We start from the raw sequence: 20843 nt of genomic DNA, 5'->3' as shown, positions 1-20843 counted from the left end.
ACCTGTTATTCTATCAACTGTCTCAGTTTATACAAGAGCAATTTTTAGTACTGTTTATATGTTCCCCCAATATATTTGGCCTTGTCCAGATTTATTGAATTAACAGGTTGAGAGGTACATGCAAATAAATTGCTTTATAGAATTAGGCATAGCCAAACCTCTCGACTGTCCCCGAATTTGGCTCAAAATGTTGCTCTTCCCCTAATAATCCCTCCGCAAAATAGCAATTTTGGAAGAAAACATGGAGGGTTTAAAAATTAAGAAATAACTGTAATAATCAGAGTTGTAGATTACTTTTATTTCATAAATGCATGTAGATTCTTTTATTTTGTCAGCTGCTCAAGTTAGCAGTACTATTATTAAAAAGTGTCCCTTCTTTGACAGGTTCCCAGCTGTATTGTGTGGCTGTTTTATATTTTTTGCATCACATTTTTGGTCCATTTTTCATAAAATTGTTTTTTTGGCAAATTAGTGGTAAATCATTAAAGACTGAAGTTAGAAAATAATGACAGACATTTGAGTTTCAGATTTCATATCCTTCAGAAAATTCATACTAATGCAAGACCTACTATTCTATTATCTTTCTAAGTTTATAAGAGCAATATTTAAAAATTGTCCTTATTTTTGGGCCTTTGTCCCAGTTATATGTATGGCGTTGTCCAGATTTCTTGCTCTGAGGGTGAGAGGTATGGCAAATGTGTCAGGGCCATCACAGTCAGCCAGAGACATTTCAAATTGTGACATACTTGTTGCACCCCACTTCCCCATGTAGTGACTCTGGATGTGTCCAAGCAAGCCAAGGAGCAGTTATGCAGTGTAAATGTGCAGGGTATCCCCTATCCAAGGTAGACACAAGTACTACAGTGGCTTTTCTTTTGTTCTTGATTTTGCAGAATGGTCTGGTTTCTGTCATATTTTTGTACTGTTGATTTATGCTTATTACTCAGAAAGTGCCTGTTGCTCTGTGTTTTAAGTAGCAATGCTTTAATGATCATCAGGTAAGCTTGTCTGAGATCATAACATGCAAGTAAGCTTTAATAAACATACTGTTAAAGAATTGCCAACATTGAAGCCCTTCTGTTGTTGCCATGCAGAGAATACTTAACTAGATAATGTATAAGTGTTGGGTATTGAAATGCATATGACAGTATTTGTAATAAAGGACATGATTACATTATTTTAAGAAGCTCATTACACTTGTTGGAGACTTCTAGTGATCTCTGAGGGCTTTACCTGTAAACTAAACAGAATGCCATTCATGTGTGTTCCGTAACCTGTACAGTAATCCTTTAAGCAATGTATCTTGAGCTTGTTTACTTTTCATTTTTTACTTTGATCATGTTTTCCCCATGAAACAAGTAGATAGTTGTCAGGCAGCAGGTCTTTTTTGGATAAGAAACATTTTTACAAGTGGGGGCATCACAGAGATTGTTACTTTCAGCATGTTACTTGGTACTTTAATAAAGCTGAATATAAATTGTAATTAGAACTGCAGTGCAAGGAGAAGCAGTTTGAGTTGAGTGCTGCTTGTTTTTCTTATACTTGATTTTGACTGGCATTCCAGTAATGTATTTAAAAAGTGATTTATTTTTTCATGCCTCACAACCTTTTTGTTTCCATCTAGATATTAAGTAAGCTGTCAAGCAGCCAATGAATTTAAATATTTTTATTCTTTTACAGTTCATTTGTCTTGATTGGACTCTCATAATGAGGGTTTGGCACCCATGGCAGCATATTTAATTAAAGTTTAGTTTTTGTGGTTTTGAGCATAGCTCCTCCCCTTTCTAGTTGTCCGCACCCCTTCCCATTGGCCCCACCCATTTGGCTATCTCCTGTAGCCCCCCTTTGATTTGAAGTCACCAGCCGCCACTGGAGGATAACAGATATTATGAGTTATTTACCATGGATGACATAAAAAGAGCATATGATTTATGGAACACTAATCTGACCACATTATGGGAAGAAAAACTTATTGAAAATCTTTATAATTATTTATGGAGCCCATGCCCATGTTTACCTTACTTTTTTGGAATACCAAAGCCACACAAGAACAGAGAAGACCAACCTTATAGACCGGTGGTAGCAAGTGGAAGTTCCCTTACTGAAGCCACAGCCATTTACCTTGATTACTTGCTGAAACATTTAGCAGAAAAGAATAAGTCATACATAAGAGATCCAATGGATTTTTTGAAGAAAATAAAAAAACAGTACAGTGGAAGCTGACAGTATTTGGTAACTATTGATGTGGAATCCTTGTACACAGTGGTCCCTCACAATTACTGTATAACAGCAGCTATGGAGTCTTTTAAGAAACATAATCATGGTACACAGGCACAACTGCAAAAGTTAAGCAAGCTCATTAATCTTGTATTGGACTTCAATTTCTTTACTTTCAATGGCAAACACTTGTGTCTTTCGGCTTTTCCTGGTTAGTGGTCGCCACAGCGGAACTCCGGTCCGCTAATGATTGGTAGTTGATTTTTACGTGCTGAGATACCAGCCCTGACGCACAACCTTCAACAAAGGTACGCCCATTCACGCATGTCTCCATGCAGACGATGCTCTAGCTGAGAATCGAACCGGACAGCGTCTTATTGCAAGGCGACAACGCTACCGCAGCACCACCACCACAGGCAAACACTACAAACAAAAAACTGGTATAGCAATGGGGGCTGTCATGGCTCCCAGCATAGCTAACATAGCCCTGGGCAAATGGGAGGAGGACTTTGTATTAAACAACACAGATTACATGCAGCATATCACATGCTATTTATGTTTTATTGATGATGTCTTTATTGTGTGGAAAGGTGACACCTTGCAACTTGGTGATTTTATCACTTACCTCAGTCAAACAATCCCCTTCCTGAAGTTTACCTCTTCCCATAGCTGTACTTTAACCACTTTCTTAGATATGCAGATTTCCAAGGACTCACATCACCACAGTAGTCAGGAAATCCTTCTACATGGCACACCTCATCACAAAAGGTTTCTCATCCAGAAAGAAAGAGGTCATTGTTCCCCTCTACTCATCACTCATTAGACCCATTATAGAGTACAAAGCCCCTTTTGGTATGTACCTCACAAGACATCTACAACAACTGGAAAGGCTGCAGAAATACCTCACAAAGAAAATTAATGGCCTCAAACAGATGCCCTATGCAGACCATCTAAAAAAACTCCATCTTTACGCCGTCGCATATCGCCTACTCAGAGGTGATCTCTGCCTAACATACAAAGCTATGTCAGACCCAAAGCTGTTGGACATGCTCCACTTAAAGAAATCCCAGTCCCTCTGAGCTACATGCTCTAGGGACCTAAACCTTGTCACCACATTAAACAGAACATGCTGGAGGGATAGAATCCTGTCCCAGAGACTTCCCATACTCTGGAATAAACTACCTTTCTATATCAAACAAAGCTCCTCATTAGCACTCTTCAAGAAAAATCTTGATGATTGGATGGAAAATAGTAAATTCACCCCGGGGATCACCTCTGTCGCTCTGCTCGACAGTGGCACAGGAAAATAATTTTCTTGGGTGGCAAAAGCCAGGGTACCTTTTTGGCTGGGCTTGTATAGGCCCCAGGGCCGATAGCCTAGTACCTACCTATGAACCTATGAAACTATGACACTAACAATAACAGAATCACCACTGATCTATTCAGAAAACCAACAAGGGTTAACTTATTACTCCACAGTAAAAGTCTACATTCTACAAAAACCAAGTATAATCTAATGAAGTCCCAAGGCTATAGATTAGCTCGAATTACCACAGAGATGGAACCATTTTTGAGAAACCTGAACAACTTAGAGAATGATTTTCTAGTGAGAGGCTATGAAAGTCAGATGTTAAAAAACATCCTGGAATCCATTATAGAACTGAAAAGGACTGAAGCACCTTCACTCAACCTCCCCAGTAGAAAAATGTTAAGTAATTCCACAGAGAATAACAAATACAAAAATAGCTGCATCCTGACATACACTTTGGATTATCACAGTATCAAAAATAGTATTGAAGAAAACTGGGACATTGTCACTGGAAACCCTTTTCTGATTAACATCTTAGGTGAAGCCCCATCATTTGTTTATAGGAAGGCCAGGAACATTAGAAGTCTTGTTGAATTTAAACCTAGGCCATGTGAGGAAAGCACTAAAAGATGTAAAACTAATTGTACATTTTGTATATTTATACAGCAAGATGATAGTTTTTATTGCCCTTATTTAAAGAAGATCATTAAAACCAGTGCAGGGGGTGACTGTAACACTAAAAAAGTAATTTACAGGGCACAGTGCAATGAATGTGATGCATTCTATGTGGGCAAGACTGTAAATAAACTCAAGCGTAGGATTTCATGTCATCTGTCAGAAATCCGCTCTGGATGTAAAAATAATGCACTAGCCAAACACCTTTCTCTTCATAAAAGACACACAGGTTTTAAGTTCCAGATCCTGGATCGCATAGACATGGGTGATCTTGAAGGAGACATCCCGAATATTCTAGAGAAACATGAACTCATGTGGCAATTAAAGCTGTACTCTTTTAGGAAGCCTGGACTAAACTACTACTGTTAAATTTAAAGTGCACTGGAACTTAAAAATTGCCACATTGTTTACATGACTAATTGTACTTTATTTTATTTTATTCTACAAATTGGTTTTAAATACCATTTTAAATCAGTTGAAATTTAAGTGTATATTTTGTTTCCATCATCATACATACATTTTTTCTTATTTTTATTTTTTTCTGGTTCTTTTTTTCCACTTTATTCAAAATGATGTGTAATAACAATACTAACTAATTATACAATTATATAGGTTTTTAGGGTTCTTGTACACAGACCTGAAGAAGTCTAGAAGGAAGATCTTTGTTAACCACAGGTTATGAAAATAGAAACTGATTTTTACATGCAAAATGTATATGTATATATTTATATATATTTTTTGATTGCCAAATTAACTAAGGTTGTTATATTTCCAGCCATGTAGTATATTGTCTTGGATAAAATCACAGACTTAATAATCTACTTAATAATTTGGTTAACTAAGAGGTACCACATCATTATAAATTTTATTTAAAGTACATGAGGGTTATATATTATTATGACAGCTACTAGGTAGGGCACGGCCAGCTCGAATGTCACACTGATGGGGGAAGGGATGTGAATTTAACATGTGTACCAATAACACTTTGTTTTACAGCACAATAAACCATTCCCATGCCTGATAAAAAGTATATATATATATATATATATATATATATATATATATATATATATATGTTTAGAAAGCTTGTGAGGAAATTATTACTCTATTTTTGTTTTACTTGGATCGCTTGTTTGTGTACTTAATAAAGGATTTTCGACTGGAAACAGACTGCCTGCCTTGCTTGGATTACTTTTGAATACTTAGTAATGCTGTACAATTATATATTTTCTATTATTACTTTTTGTTTTGTTTTGACTTAAGATGAGTTTACATTAATTACTTCTACTACTATTGTCTGATCTGATAAATATACAGTGATTAACTAGAAATATATGGACTGAAAATCTTCCACACAGAGAAATTTCTTTCCACACTGAAAATCTTCCACACAGAGAAGTTTCTTACACTGTTTCATATTGTAAATCAAAGACAACTTAATACTAACCAGTGACACCCAACATAACCTGCAATGTCAAACCCCCACACCATTAATGTCAACAATATAGAAAAGCACAGGAAACACTAACACTTACATCAAGCACACCATGCCATATCCACCATACATCTCTGAACCTGTCCATGCAAAGTTGTGGACCACAGTATAAACAGAAGTAAGTAGCATAAAAGGAAAACAAAGTGCTTGCTGCCAAATTTGGTTGCCACTCTGAAAGTGACAATAAGTTACCCACACTCCATCAAGATTTAGGATAGTAAACAACAACTGGCACAAATGCAAGTCCTGAACTCTATGAAATTTCACCATACCACTCCACCTCATTGCAAGCAACCTGGACAAAGTCAGAAATAACAGTGTAACCGAAGCACCAAATTATGGCACTTATAAATATTGCTATGACAAACTGAGCAAATTGGTAGGATAAGTTTGCATTAGCTTGTACTTATTGAAAGCACAAGGTCTTACACACAAACCACACTACCTGCCTCTGCAGTAAATACACTCTTTGTAGCTAGCAGTAATCTCTTTTTTTTTTTTTTTTGCCCCCTTCTCCTCCGCACTTAAGAGCATGCAGTGTAAAACTCAAATGCCCAATATCCTACCAGAAACCAAGCCCCCTTGCCTTACTACAAATCTAATCCCTGCACCTGTCCTTAGCAACGGACTTCAGTGACTCAGTCACTACTGAGAGGTCCTCCTCTGATGGCGGCCATCACTCAAATGCACTGCCAAGCCCATGAAAAAAAAAAACTTTCTTCAACTGGCGCAAGCACCGGACCAGCCCAGGCATCAAATATATACTCCGCTACCCCTCAAAACATCTATTTATTACTAAATGTGCCCCACTCAGAATCGGAACCCACCATCTAAACCACTGGCCTAAGACAGAGCTCCCTGACAAGAAAAGGCAACCATACTCCTCAAACTCTTAACTGGAACTTTCGCCAAAGTCATAAATAAATGAATTGCCCACAAGTAAACCCTTCACCATTGCTCCCAAGAAATTTAGTAGACAGACAGAATAACAGGCTATGCACTAGCTTGACTACTCCCTAAAGTCAAAAGTTTTACCCTTCATTACCCCCATAGTCACCTCCACAGTCAGCACTAGTAACCAAAGGCCTACATTACCAACCACACTCTTACCAGTCGTCATGGACGTAATCCTGCTCTGACGTAATTCTGCTCTGTAGCAAGTTCGTGCCAAAATGTGATTACTTACCCAGCTACACTCATCTAAATCTCTTAAGCACCTCCTACCCTTATCTCATTTTCTTCCAATCAACCCTCCTACCGTTTAACTCTTTCACCTCCCCAACCCATTGAACTTCCATTAATATCAACCTAACACCCCCCCCCTTGAAGATGTCCCAGGACAACTTGGCTTGTGCCAAGCCTCATTTGTTACAGTTACGCTTGATAAGTTACTCTTGTCCAGTAACAAACAAGCAAACAACAAAAACAACTCACAGAAAGAGGGATTCTTTGAGTAGTTTCTTAGTGGATAACCATAATTTGTCATACAAGAATGAAAATCCTACAACTGGAGGTTTTTTCATGTGAACATTGTAAAATATATATTGAGTTATCCCAAATCAAGGGTGTTTAGCAAAACAGAGGAAGGTTCTGAAGTTCAGAATACTGCATTTATTAATTACCAGAGCATGTGTAAATTATTTACATATCTGCAGTTAACTGGAACAATATATAAGGAGAAGCGCTCAGTTTTCAGCTCTTACTATAATGGAACATAAGTACATTATTTTGTCTGAGCCTACAAAGCATGTTATAAACAATTAAACATGCATGATCTTATATGTGAATTTGTATTTCAATGCACTGAAACATGAATGGCTTGTTTGCTTGATTAACATAACATGATTTGAATTACATATTTAAAATTGTTTGAAATAATGCTGTGTATGTAGTTAGTTTAACTGTGGCATTTTATATATAGACATCATTATATGTGTATTATATTTGTGTGTTATATTGTGTCATTTAAAGGAAGATTTCTTCTGATTTTATATTTAAGACTTGTTCTGTTAATTTTTGAAAAGCATGCTTCTCAAAAGGTTGAGGTTCCTGTTTTGTTAGAAATATAGTTTTCATATAAACAAATAAGGAATTTTTTCCCTTTGCAATGATCTCTGAATATTAACTATGTTGCATATTAGCTGCCATACTGGTTCAAAGTTATATTTTAACAGTTACTTTTTAGTCCACCAAGCCCTAGAGTTTACTCAACAGCTCCCTTTCATTTGCCTCGTAGACCCATTTGTTCCTCTTTGGAACAGCAGGCAGTAATGAGCAGACGAGTCAAGCAGACCCAGAAGTCTCCCCCTCCCTACTCCAAAGCTCCAAACCCCAGTGGCAGCTCCCTTGAGCTGCACTATGTGCTGCCATCCATGAGAAGTAATAATGCATGCAAACCTGACTTCTCTGGGCAGTATGTCCTCAGCAGAGCTGTTTTCTGCAAGTGCAACAAACACCTTGTGCTGTTTATATGTGTTGTCCAAGGAGTAAGTCTTTGCAACCACCCTTCACTCAGGATGGGCAAGCCTTTGCAGATGTGAATTCCCATCTGTGGGTTCTCAGTCAGGGCTCTATCACGTTAAACCATTGGCACAGGCTAATGCAATTAGAACTTCTGCTAAACTAACAAAAGGTTCAGTGGAAAAGACAAGGCAATATCTGCATATAGTTCTTTACATTAGCAAGTTTAAGTAATCCAGGAAGAAAGAGAGATAGTCCCAACTATGATTTTTAAAATCAAAAATCCTTTACATTAAGATACAAGAGAATGAAGGAAATTTAATATATTGCTGTTAAAATGGTAATGGCTAGAGCTTTCATTTTTTATCCAAGGTTTGTTCCATGATGATAAAACTAGTCTGGTCAGGATACATTGACTAGATATAAAGGAGATGTATATTCTTAGTAATGATACATGCATAAATGTTATGGCTAGTGCTTGACAAAAAGATACACAGACACATACATTTTCTAAGAACTGGAGTTTGATCTATCTTGTAAACCTGATGTAATGTATAAAACAAAAGAGAAATAAATGATTTAAGGAATGGCAGATAGAAGTCACAAATTAAGCTAACTTTTTTCTGTAAATTATCCATTGTAAATTTTAAGTCCAGTAATAGCACATGATTAATTAATTCAGCTATGTATTAGGAATATTAACCTTTGAAGAGCCGAGTGATATGTCCATTGCTGCTTTCCAGAATCTGTGGCCTTGGGAAGACCAACCCCTCAACTCAAATTTAAAAAGCACAAAAAGAAGAAAAAGAAAATCTCTTTTCACTTCTGTAACAAGCTGCTTGCTAAAACTGCAGCTATCTAAAGTTACTACAGCATGCATTCACTTCAGGCTAAGCTATTAAGCAAGTCACCTGAGCCATAAATGCAGTATCAGCATTTATACATCATGCCGTACTTCCATACCATCAGCACCTGCCAAATGTACCCCTTAACAGCTTATGCCTGGGAGAGCCACCAACTTTCTCCCACTCTAGCTATGGTTCTACTGTAACAATTAAGTTTAGTAAAGAATGTGGAAGTTGAGAAGCACCTTTAATTTTAACAGCCATTTTATGTCTAGCCTTGTGTAGGGCTAGGCTTGTATCTATCCAGAGCTTTATGTTCTTCATGTGATAGTGAATATGCTGTTTTTCCTAGTATATTTGTCATTTTGTGATTCAGAAGATGCTGATCACTTAAATTGAGTCAGCATAAACATATTTATGGATGGTACGCCTTTGATGCCGTTTTATTTACTTATTCTTAGTACAGCTGGGAATGTCAAATAACTTCTCATTTGTCCAAGTTTAAGCTTGATTCTAATTTTTAGCTTACCAAAATAGCAACTTATGAGAGAACACTTAAAACATTAAAGATTATATGTTTCATTATTAACAGCTTTAAGACCTAAAATGTGCATTTTATCTATGAACCATATGACTTCATACTTTTTAAATATGCAGGCATTGCAGGAAGACATGTACACACACTGGCCTTATAAAATCATAAGATACAGGTCTAAATATAACAAAATGAAATTGAATTACTTGTGCTAAAAGTTTTATCTATTTTTGGTATGGGTGCTATATGCAAGAAAGTAAAGTGTTTATCTTGAATAAAAAGAGTCCAGCAATTTAGTAATACACTAAGACATTTGATAATTTACTCTATACATCAAAGAATTTAGATTTTGCTGAAAATACTAGGGAGTACAGCAATCTTTACTGTACAGCAGACTATTGAAATCTCTTCTAAAAACATCTGACTTTCTTATGAACTGTGCCCTTTATTAATATAGTTAGCACTACAACCATTTAACAGTGGCAGTATGTATTAATCAGGGGTCTATATTGTAATCTCAAAACATCAGTTCTTCAAACACCTATCCATAAACAGGGAAACCTGAAAAACACGAATGGCACTTCCGCAAATTTTTTCACAGGGAAAAAATGTGCTTGGCCAGCGAACAGACAAACTTTCAAACCCTAATAAAGTGGGAGGCTTTGCCCCCCCACCCCCCTAACTAAATATACCAAGTCCGAGATCACTCTACATTGGAGAAAAGGGCAAATTTCTGATAACAGCCAAGCAAATTTTTCCCTGTGAAAAAATTTGCAGAACTGGCCATTCGTAGTTTTCAGCTTTTGCTGTTTATGGGTCGACCATTAGGTGTTCGGAGATCTGACACTTCGAGATTATAATATATTAAACCTTAACCAGGACCCAACTTTCCCCTTGTTCAGAGCATTTTATTATAATACTTGTTGAGTGATGCTAGAGAATGCATTTAATTCTTTTCAGTGGATGATAAGAATTCACTTTCACTAGAGGGATATGATCATGGCTTAAGAATGTAAAAATACACTATCATCCATTTTAACTGTTAAGACTAACACAATGTATCTCACAGGGAAACAGTATATTATAGTTTCCCAGCATCTCCATTATAATACACCAGTGATTCAGTTGGAGCTCCAAGGCAACAAATGCAATAAAAGATAAATAAAATTTCAAGATTTTAAGCAGTCCAACATGTTTATACAATTATGCAGTCTATTCATATTGTTAAATAGTTTTATCAAGTGCAGTATATTAGTGCATACAAGTGTTTGTACTCCCAATTAAAATGATTAAATTCATCATTCTGATCAGAGACCTTGATTTTTCCATTTTCTGTAGAAAATACCAGAAAATCCTAAATTAGGACTTTCTGTGTAAAGGGAAAAACAAGTGATTTTCATGGAATTTTGCATTTTAGTTCAGCGCACTAATTTGTCGCAAACTGTATTTCCTCTCACATTTACTGCTTATAATACTGCTAGCATATTTTACAGTGTTCTGTACACAAAATCTGCTTTAATTTTTCATACAGATGCACTAGAAAATTATAATGAAATCACAGTAAAGACCAGACACTGCATTTCAAAATCTCAGGTGCAATGCCTAGATTTTGTCTCACAAAAATTGAATTTTAGTTTTTTGTGAATCATAGATCAGTGTCGCTGATTCTGATGAATCAGACAGCATTCTTTGTACACACTGATTTTCATAATATCGCTAACAATGGAAAGGCCTGCTAAAACACTGTCTAAAAGCTCAGTTATATGGCTTGCATTTGTATGAACCCAAACTGTATACAAAAGAGGAGTTTTCTGAGTTTTATTCAACAACTTCAAATAATAATCATGAATCCTTGGTAGGACAGGAGGCCCTGCCCAGTGACCTCAGGGCACAATAGTCACTGGGACTCTTTCTTAGCCAGTCTAATCTGTTAGCACACAAATCATACACTGTATGTTAATATATAAGTATGCAGTATTGCGTTCAAAAATGGTTTCAGAATCGTTAACAGTCAAAATCTAATGGTAGAGTATTTAGCATACATATGTCTACTATATAGCAGTTACTTTATTTCAGTGAACCTGCTAGAAAACAAGCGTTAATGATCTTGTGGAATAATTGCTCAGTTTCATGGTGGTACATATTATTATTATTATTAACAAAGGCATTACAATGTTCCACATATGCATATATTCAAAATAGCGTACAAATGTAGTAATAAATAAAGCTGCACATTTAGTTGAATATATTTAAATGACTATGAGCAAGAAGATAATTTATAACAGCTTTAATATATTAGTTAATTATAGTCTACGTGGTATAAGTGGATTTTTATATGGGTTAATGCATCATCTTCAGTGATTAGGTGTCCAATAAAGTCAGCAAGAAAATAGCCAAGCAGCTGTCAGTCAAGGAAAAGATGAGTGTTATTTATGCAGGGCACATGAAGTTGCATATGGCCAACAGCCTAAAGCAGAATAGCTTGTGACTGATAAATTATGCTTTTGTAATTTGAACAGTTTAATCGGCGTACATGCAAATACCACTCAATCAGATACACTAATTTAAGAGCAAACAGATAATGGAAATACAACAGCTTCAGAGAAAGTAATGGAGGTTAATACGTTTCATATACATCTGCAGAGCAAGCATAGATATTTCACTTGAATAATTTAGTTTGTTGAAGTTTGTTACTTGATATATTTGTTAAATTCATCTCCATGTCAAAGCAATTGACATGGTTTTGCAAAAGGGATACAGTGCAGATAAATGTACTAAATACAAATTTTAAGATCACTTGCATATGCATCTGCAAAAATAACATTGCATAAATCTATGAAGAAGTGCTGGAAAAAAAACAGCTATCTCCAACCATTACTAGCATGGATCTGTAAAATAAGGTAATTGGCTTGTTAAAAACTGTAATTGAAAAGATAAAGAGATTCATTAGCTATTCATAGTTTGACTAGCTTGAAACTGTTAAATTAAACATACAAGTATTCATGAACTGTTCATATTTTAATTGACTACAGCACGTTAACATGCTGTATAACTTGTTCTTTGAAATATTTCTTATAGAACATAAGTATCATTCATACTTTGAACACCACAATGGAGATGAAAGCGAACAACCAAAACAGTAACCAAGACAAATGGTTCACTTGGAGAAACCAAATAAGGGCCCAAGGCTGAGTAGAAAATATCCAAACAGTTTATTTGATAACAAGCACACATAATCACTTGATAACAAACCCACGGAATCACTTTAATGCCAAACACATAAAATACGTTTTTGAACGTCTTCTTCAGAAGGCAAATAATGAGTGAATTTTACAACACATCTTATATAGGCTGTTCTAAATCAATTGAAAACAATTATTCAATTAAAATAGTTCAATTAAATTGAAATTAGAAACACTGTAAATGAGCAAAGAGTGTGTTCCAAACTTTCCAAGGAAGAAAATTGTCTATTGAACGACTTGAAGAATAATAAGACTATAATAATTATGCAACCAAAGGGGTGGAACAGTACTTATGGATGTTATTCTTTAGGAATCTAAAATGAACGATTTGTTATATGATTGCTCCAAGTACTCTAGAGCCTCCATCAATGAGGTTAATATATTTAAATCTAAGATTAACATTTTAATTAATGACTTATTACTTGAAGGATCTATCGATATTGAGACGTTCAATTTTTTGTCTAACAAAAATCTAAGGGTACCCTCAGTATTTGGCATTCCGAAGGTCCATAAGGACCCCTCAGACCCTCCTTTACAGCTTGTTTCCTCAGAAGGGTCCATAACCACTGGTTTGGCCAAATATGTGGATGTAAAATTGAAAGACCTTTCTAATAAGGGAGTCACAGTGTTAAAAGACTCATGGGATTTTCTCAGGCAAGTGAAATCCAAATTGTTTAGTTCCAACATACTTTTTGTGATTTTGGATATTGTCGATTTATTTGGTTCTATACCACATGATCCAGGATTTCTATGGTTGGAGGAAAGTATGAGAAACAGTGGGGCATTTTCTTCTGATGATTTTAGGACCTGTCTTTTGCTTATGGAGGTTATACTCAAAAACAATTTTATGTATTTTGAAGTAGAGTTTTTTAAGCAGGAAAGAGGTGTAGCAATGGGGGCAAAATGCGCACCCACATATGCAAACATTGTTTTGTCTTGGTGGGAGAATTTATTTGTCAACAACTGTGAATTTGCCAGTTGTTGGTGTTTGTACAAATGTTTTCTTGATGATATTTGCATTTTCTGGATAGATACCCAAGAAAGATTTTTTTACTTCCTGATGTACATCAAAGGAACAACTAATTTTCTGGATTTTACATACAATTTTAACAATCAAGAATTGATTTATTTGGATATTTCTTTGAGTAAGTTGGACAATGCTTTCTCTTCCAAAATACACAGGAAAAAAATGTTTTCTAACTCTTACATTCATTTCACCAGTGGTCATCCGTTCTTCCAAAAGAAGAACATACTTAAAGGACAATTGGTTAGGACTACTCGTATGACATCACACGATGGAGAATTTACAAAAGATTGTGGTTTTGTCATGGATATGTTTAGGGAGAGTGGTTATCCAGACAACTTAATTTGTGAGACTATCCAGGAAGTTGTAGAGGGAAGAAAGGGGAGGTTTGCCCCTATTTTGGGTCAGGATGATCCTGTCCAATCCAATACAAATGTAAACCAGAACTTTACAAATAGTTGGGAGCAAGCATATATTATGGATTATACGGGTGATTCAGGTGTTATTAAACAGATTGTTACTAAGGAATGGGACAGATTTAGACAAATTTCTGACCTAGATCACATACATAGACAACCCTTAAAATTTATATACAGAAAGGATTTGAATTTTAAGAAACTATTTGAGTTTGGTGGGGGTTCAAATTTTAGAAGTGGACCTGGAAGAGTGGGAACTTTTAGATGTGGGTCCTGTTCTCAATGCCCACATATAGTTAATAGTTCCAGCATACATATTCCGAGTAGAAATAGGCAGATTACAAGTATCAACTTTTCTAATTGTAATACCAATGGGGTTGTTTATTTAGCCATCTGCCATCATTGTTATTCATTTTATGTAGGGAAGACTGAGAGGAAGTTAAAGCTAAGAATTTATGAACATTATTATGAAATTAAAAAGCAGAATGCGAACAATGCATTATTTCGTCATACATTAACTTGTCAACAAGCTTCCTTTAACTTCTTTGTCTTGAAAGTGGTTCCCAAGGAAGTTAGGGGAGGCATGTGGGAAGCTAAGTTAGAATACAGGGAGTTATATTGGCAGATCATTTTGGAAGCCACAAAAAGCCCTGGTCTGAATGACATGCTATCCCTTCTTCCTGTTAGTTAAGAGCTGCAAAATTATAAAATTATAACATTACAATATCATGAATTTCCAGTAGATGGCAGTACACAACTACAACATACATTTTTTCCCCTAGAGTAGTAAATCAATTATACAACAGTTTTTTCTGTATCACACGAATATATATTTATTTATTTATTCATTTACTGTTTTATATATAAAAACATATGTATTTTATTATAACAAGAACATTTTAGGACTTTTTAATCTTGAAGTTTTATTCCATTCACAATATTATTTGTTAATTATTTGTGTATTTGTAACCTTTTTACAAGCAGCTCTAGTAAGGTACAAAATATGTTTTACATCATTATTCACTTGAGTGGGTTTTAATTGAACTATTTTAATTGAATAATTGTTTTCAATTGATTTAGAACAGCCTATATAAGATGTGTTGTAAAATTCACTCACTATTTGCCTTCTGAAGAAGACGTTCAAAAAACATATTTTATGTGTTTAGCGTTAAAGTGATTCCATGGGTTTGTTATCAAGTGATTCTGTATGCTTGTTATCGAATAAACTGTTTGGATATTTTCTACTCGGTCTTGGGCCCTTACTTGGTTTCTCCAAGTGAACCATTTGTCTTGGTTATCATTCATACTTTGATTAATTGCGCACAAGTTAAATAAAACTGAAACTGATATTTGAATTATTATTTACTGTCTCTTTATGTTTTTACTTAATTGTTTATAGCCACACTGCCATAGCTAAAATAATTCTCTAATGATAAACAGGAGAATAACACTTGGTACTCATTAGTGAAACTAAAAACATCATTTGACTGTACAAAAATGAACTGTAGGTAATCAAACCAACATTAGAGAATCATTCATATTACAAATGAAGGTATGCATTAGCAGAATAGCCAAGTCATGGCATTTCATATAAAGAAGGGGCTAGATTCCAGAAGAGTTTATTCTTGAGATAAGGCACTTGAGCCAAAATGTTCATTCAATAATAAGTGAATGAGGAATCATTTATGTCCCCACATGTACTCTAACTACTACACCCAACCCAATTCCAAAATAATTCAAGTCCTTCCTACCCAGAAATTTGGAGAAAGCTTATTTTGGCACTGTACTCTCAGACTAGTGGAAAGCATACTGGTGTGACTCAATAAAGTGAGTGTGACTCTTGCAGCTATTATGGAAAACTTGCTCAATAACTTGATATTCAGAAGTCTGGAATGTTATCAGTAATACCACATTGCATGACATATGCAAATATAAAGGAAAAGTACAAAATAAGCAATTCATTGATGATGCAAAACAGTTTTACAGAGAATTGGGAAACAAAGCGAAAGGAATTAAAACATAACCAAAAAAGAAGAAATAAACACATTTGGAGAAATATCTTTGAAGATCCTGTGGAACATAACAAAGATGCTGAATGAATAGAAGAAGGAAAAAACAGTATGAAGTTCAAATGTACAGGATATGAAATTGGATGGAGTAACAGAGAAATTGAAGGAAAATTAAGCAAAGCTCTAAACTGGAAAACCCCAGGCCCAGATGCGGTGCCTAAGTTCTGGCTACAGATACTGTGAAACAGTAGCAAACCACTTTGTAGTTAAGTCATTATAAGGGACAAACTATTATCTCAGAGATAAGAATTGTAGGGGGATATTCTAGGGTGACTCTTTGTCACTGCTGTTCTTTTGTCATGCCCTTAACCCATTAAGCTGTCTACTTAACAGATTAGGGCAGGGTTATAATTTGGGTCCCAGATAACAACAAAGTATACATACCTCATCTTTTTGTGGATGATTTCAAACTAAGCAGTTCATCAGATAAGGACTAAAAGCACAACTGCAAGTGGTGAAATTTTTTCAGATGATATAAGAATTTCATTTGTTCTTGATGAATGTGCAAAACAACATTTAAAGCAGGAGGCTGCAGCACCAAGAAAATATCAGTTGGGGACAGAAATGGGATATAAAAGAACTTGAGCAAGAGGGAGTGTATAAACAGGGTCTATATTATATGAACGAAAGTTCATATAATCAAATGCTCTAATGAGCGAAAATTCTGGACATCGAGATGTGTGCTCTGGGATCGCAGCACACTGAAGATTGGAGTATTTGCCCTTTCCTCACTGTAGTGTGATCTTGGAGTTGGTATATATATTTATCCGGGGGTGTGGGGGACGCAGCCCCCCATAATATCATTTTCGATTTTCGGAATTTTCACTGATTAGAGCATTTGATTATGTGAACTTTCATTCATATAATATAGACCCTATAAATATTTGGGATTTGATGAAGGATCATCAATAAAATATGAAGAAATGCAAACAAGTCTCAGTAAGGAATATTTTAGAAGACTAAAATTAATACTGAAAACAGCCTTGACATCTAGGAACAAAGTCTAAGCTATAAACAAATTTGCTGTTCCAGTTCTAACTTACAGTTTTGGGGGTGATTAACTGGCCACAAAAGGTATTGAATCAGTTGGAAAGGAAAACACGAAAAATACTTCATAGTTTTAAATGATATATAAAAATCAGTGTAAGCCAAGAGTATAGATCCCTCATACTGAAGTAGGTGTGGGCCACCTCAAACTGATTATACATATAGGTCTGCAATCATAGGATTGCATATATATCTGCTGACATTACCAGACCCAAAAACAGTGAAAGTTTTAAAACATGAGGAGAACAAGTCTAATATTACTTCTCTGCTTAGTTTAGCATGAGCATATTGATGTCAAATGGGAATGAAAATCAAACTAGAAGTCGATAAAATTCAGGTAGTAACTGAATGTGCCAAAAGATGTAGAATATAAGGAGAAGAATCATATGAGAAGGCAACACATTTAGTTGCAAGTACAGAAAACTCCTGGAACAACCTCATGTTGATCAGGATCTGATGCAGGAATGGTTAAGAACAGGTGAATTTAAACCAAAAGATAAAAGGTTAATAGAGCTCAGGACAGTGGACTACATACACATTGGTTTTACAAAGTCCATTGAATTTGTGGAAAAAACAGACAAATGCAGGTTTTGTAAAACAGAACTAGAAACAGTTGCACATATTGTTGCTGGCTATGATACACTAATGCCAGAGGGCCTGTATATACTGAAAGGCATAAAAATGTGGAATGACTGTTGCATTGCGATTGAACAAACATTACAACACTGAAGTAGCTGAGAAGCGTTGGAAACATGAGTTATAAAGCATTATGCAAAATGATGAAGTTTATACTACATGGGATCACCCATTACTAACAGTTCAAAAACTGAAGTGATAAAAACAGATATAGTAGACCATAAAAAGTAGCTGTGATCCCTGATTGCTACACCCATTGATTACAGTGTCTTGCCTAGAGAAAGACAGAAAGTCATGTCATAAAATACAAGGATTTGCTGGCAGAAACAAGGGCAGTGTTGAACAAGATACCCAGACAGTTCCAGCAGTATTGGGAGCAATGGGTCTTATAAAAAATAATTTACAATTTTATTTAGATATACTACTGACACATGTGAATCCATAGGAATTACAGATGGGTTCATTCAGGGTACATTGCAAGAAGGACACCAGGTTTGAAGTTCCCATTCTCTGAGTTAATTATTCCTGTGGTAATTACCCCCCCCCCTTCCAAAAAAAAAAAAAAAACACTTTGGAATTAGCTCAGAAATAAGATTCAATGATTTATTCTTTCAAGTGCCTATATCACAAGCATTCTATATTTATTTATTTATTTATTTATTTATTTATTTAACATTTGTTGACCATAAAAGTCTGATCAGGACAGAGTCTATTTTCAGCAGTGGTCCAGGGAGAAATGCTCCAGACAAATGTCTTTGGAATGTTGGAGGAAACCGGAGCAACCGAAGGAACTAACGGGAATGCAGGGAGGACATGCAGACTCCACACAAAAGGCACCGCAGCTGTGAAACGAACCAGAGAACCTCTTGCTGTTAGGCAACACAGTTAACTGCTGCACCACTACACCATCCTATAAGAACTGTGACACCCACTCCTGGAAGTACCAACACGTCAAAAAGTAAACTGCTGTTCATACAAACGAAGCATATTCTAAAACTTGCTATTATACCATTACCTTAATATTATATGGGATTTTGCCAATACAGCCTAAGTAGGGACAATGGCCCTCACCCCAACTACTATATACTATATATGCTGTCTCAGAGATCACTATACCTTGATCTAGGTAGAATTCTCAGAGGTGTCCCAGCCTCAGGTTTTGTGTGTTATCCCCCACATTCACTCATGCTGTACTGCTATTCACATACATATATATATATATATATATATATATATATATATATATATATATATATATATGCAAATATAGCTCCAGTTAGAAGATCCTTTATGAGCTTAGTTAGAACGGAACTACTAACTGAAAGAAAAGTTAAAGTGTTCATCCTTTATTTAAATTATTAAAGGAGTAGGAACCTATTTCACATTTGATAGAAAGTTTTTACGTGTGATTATATATATACTTTATCAAGAATCTTGGCTAAAGACAGTTTTCCATTTGGCAGAAAGTCACAGAACTACCAGGGGGAATTAGCTGGGGTAATTTTGGAAGACGGATAATACAGCACATATATACATACATACATCACATCATTGTTATAAAGACAATGCACACACACACACACACACACACACACACACACACACACACACACACACACACACACACACACACACACACACATGCATACATACACATTTACAAAATGTATGTGTGTGTGTATTTATATATATATATATATATATATATATATATATATATATATATATATATATAGGTTTACTATTGTTTGTGCAAACGACATTCTATCAGCTGCAATGTGCTGAAAAACAGAATTTCGAATGCACAAGCAGTTTTGCAACAGATAGTCGACTCCACTTATGCGAATGCACGTCTGCATTTGCATAAGTGGAAATTGACTATCTGCACGAAGATTGCGGTACAGTGGGGAGTGGAAATTCATCCACATCCCCACTGTAGTGTGATCTTGGAGTTCGAATATATAAGTAGAGGGGTAAGAGGTGGAGAAAGCTGTATAGGAGTTTGATTTACATCAGCTCCCATACGGCTATCATGTGGTGGTTTTGACAACAATGTCGAGTCAAATGCGTTGAGCATTTGGTTCGACATTGTAAAAGTTATTTTTTTTTACTTTTGGTATTACCATTTGTTTATTTGAATGGAAAATGTTTTTCCATTCGAATAAACAATAGTAAACCATATATATATATATATATATATATATATATATATATATATATTTATATATATATATATATATGTGTGTGTGTGTGTGTGTGTGTGTATAAGAAAAACACTTGCAGAAATTATTGAAAATTAGCTGTTCTAATGTACTGGCAGTTGTTCTGTGTAAAATTGTGGTACAATAGGGATTAGGGAATTTGCAATTTCCACACTGTATTGGGATTTTGGAATTAGTATATATAATTAACAGGGGGTGTAGGGGTGAATTCCCCCCATATGGGTGCAGGGTCACTTCCACAAGCAAAAAAAAGTTTTTTTTTTTTGTTTTGTTTTGGTTTTTAGATTGGCTGTTGCTCGATAAGTTGTGCTTAATTATTTGCCATTTGATGAATGTCATTTTCAAAGAGTTGTCAGATATTCATAAACCATTCTCTAAGAATTCCTTACTAAATGCTAATAGTTGCCATCCACAACATTTAATACATAGCATTCCCCAGTCTCAGTTTCTGAGACTAGAAGAATTTTTTCATAAAATAGTGTGAACTTGGAAATGACTTTCAGTGCCATAGGCTACATTATACCAAGTATAGTATTAAGGTTGCAAAAAGGATGGTAAAGAATATCCTGTTACAGTACTAAAAAATCTAATTAAAAGGAGAATGGATGGCAAATGTTTTTTGTGACTAAGACATTTTTAAATGTTATTCAT

The sequence above is a fragment of the Protopterus annectens genome, chromosome 6.part0, assembly GCF_019279795.1.
Source record: "Protopterus annectens isolate FY-2018-M chromosome 6.part0, PAN1.0, whole genome shotgun sequence".
NCBI lineage: Eukaryota > Metazoa > Chordata > Ceratodontiformes > Protopteridae > Protopterus > Protopterus annectens.
The sequence above is the reverse complement of the archived record's forward strand: the minus strand, read 5'-3'. Positions refer to the sequence as shown.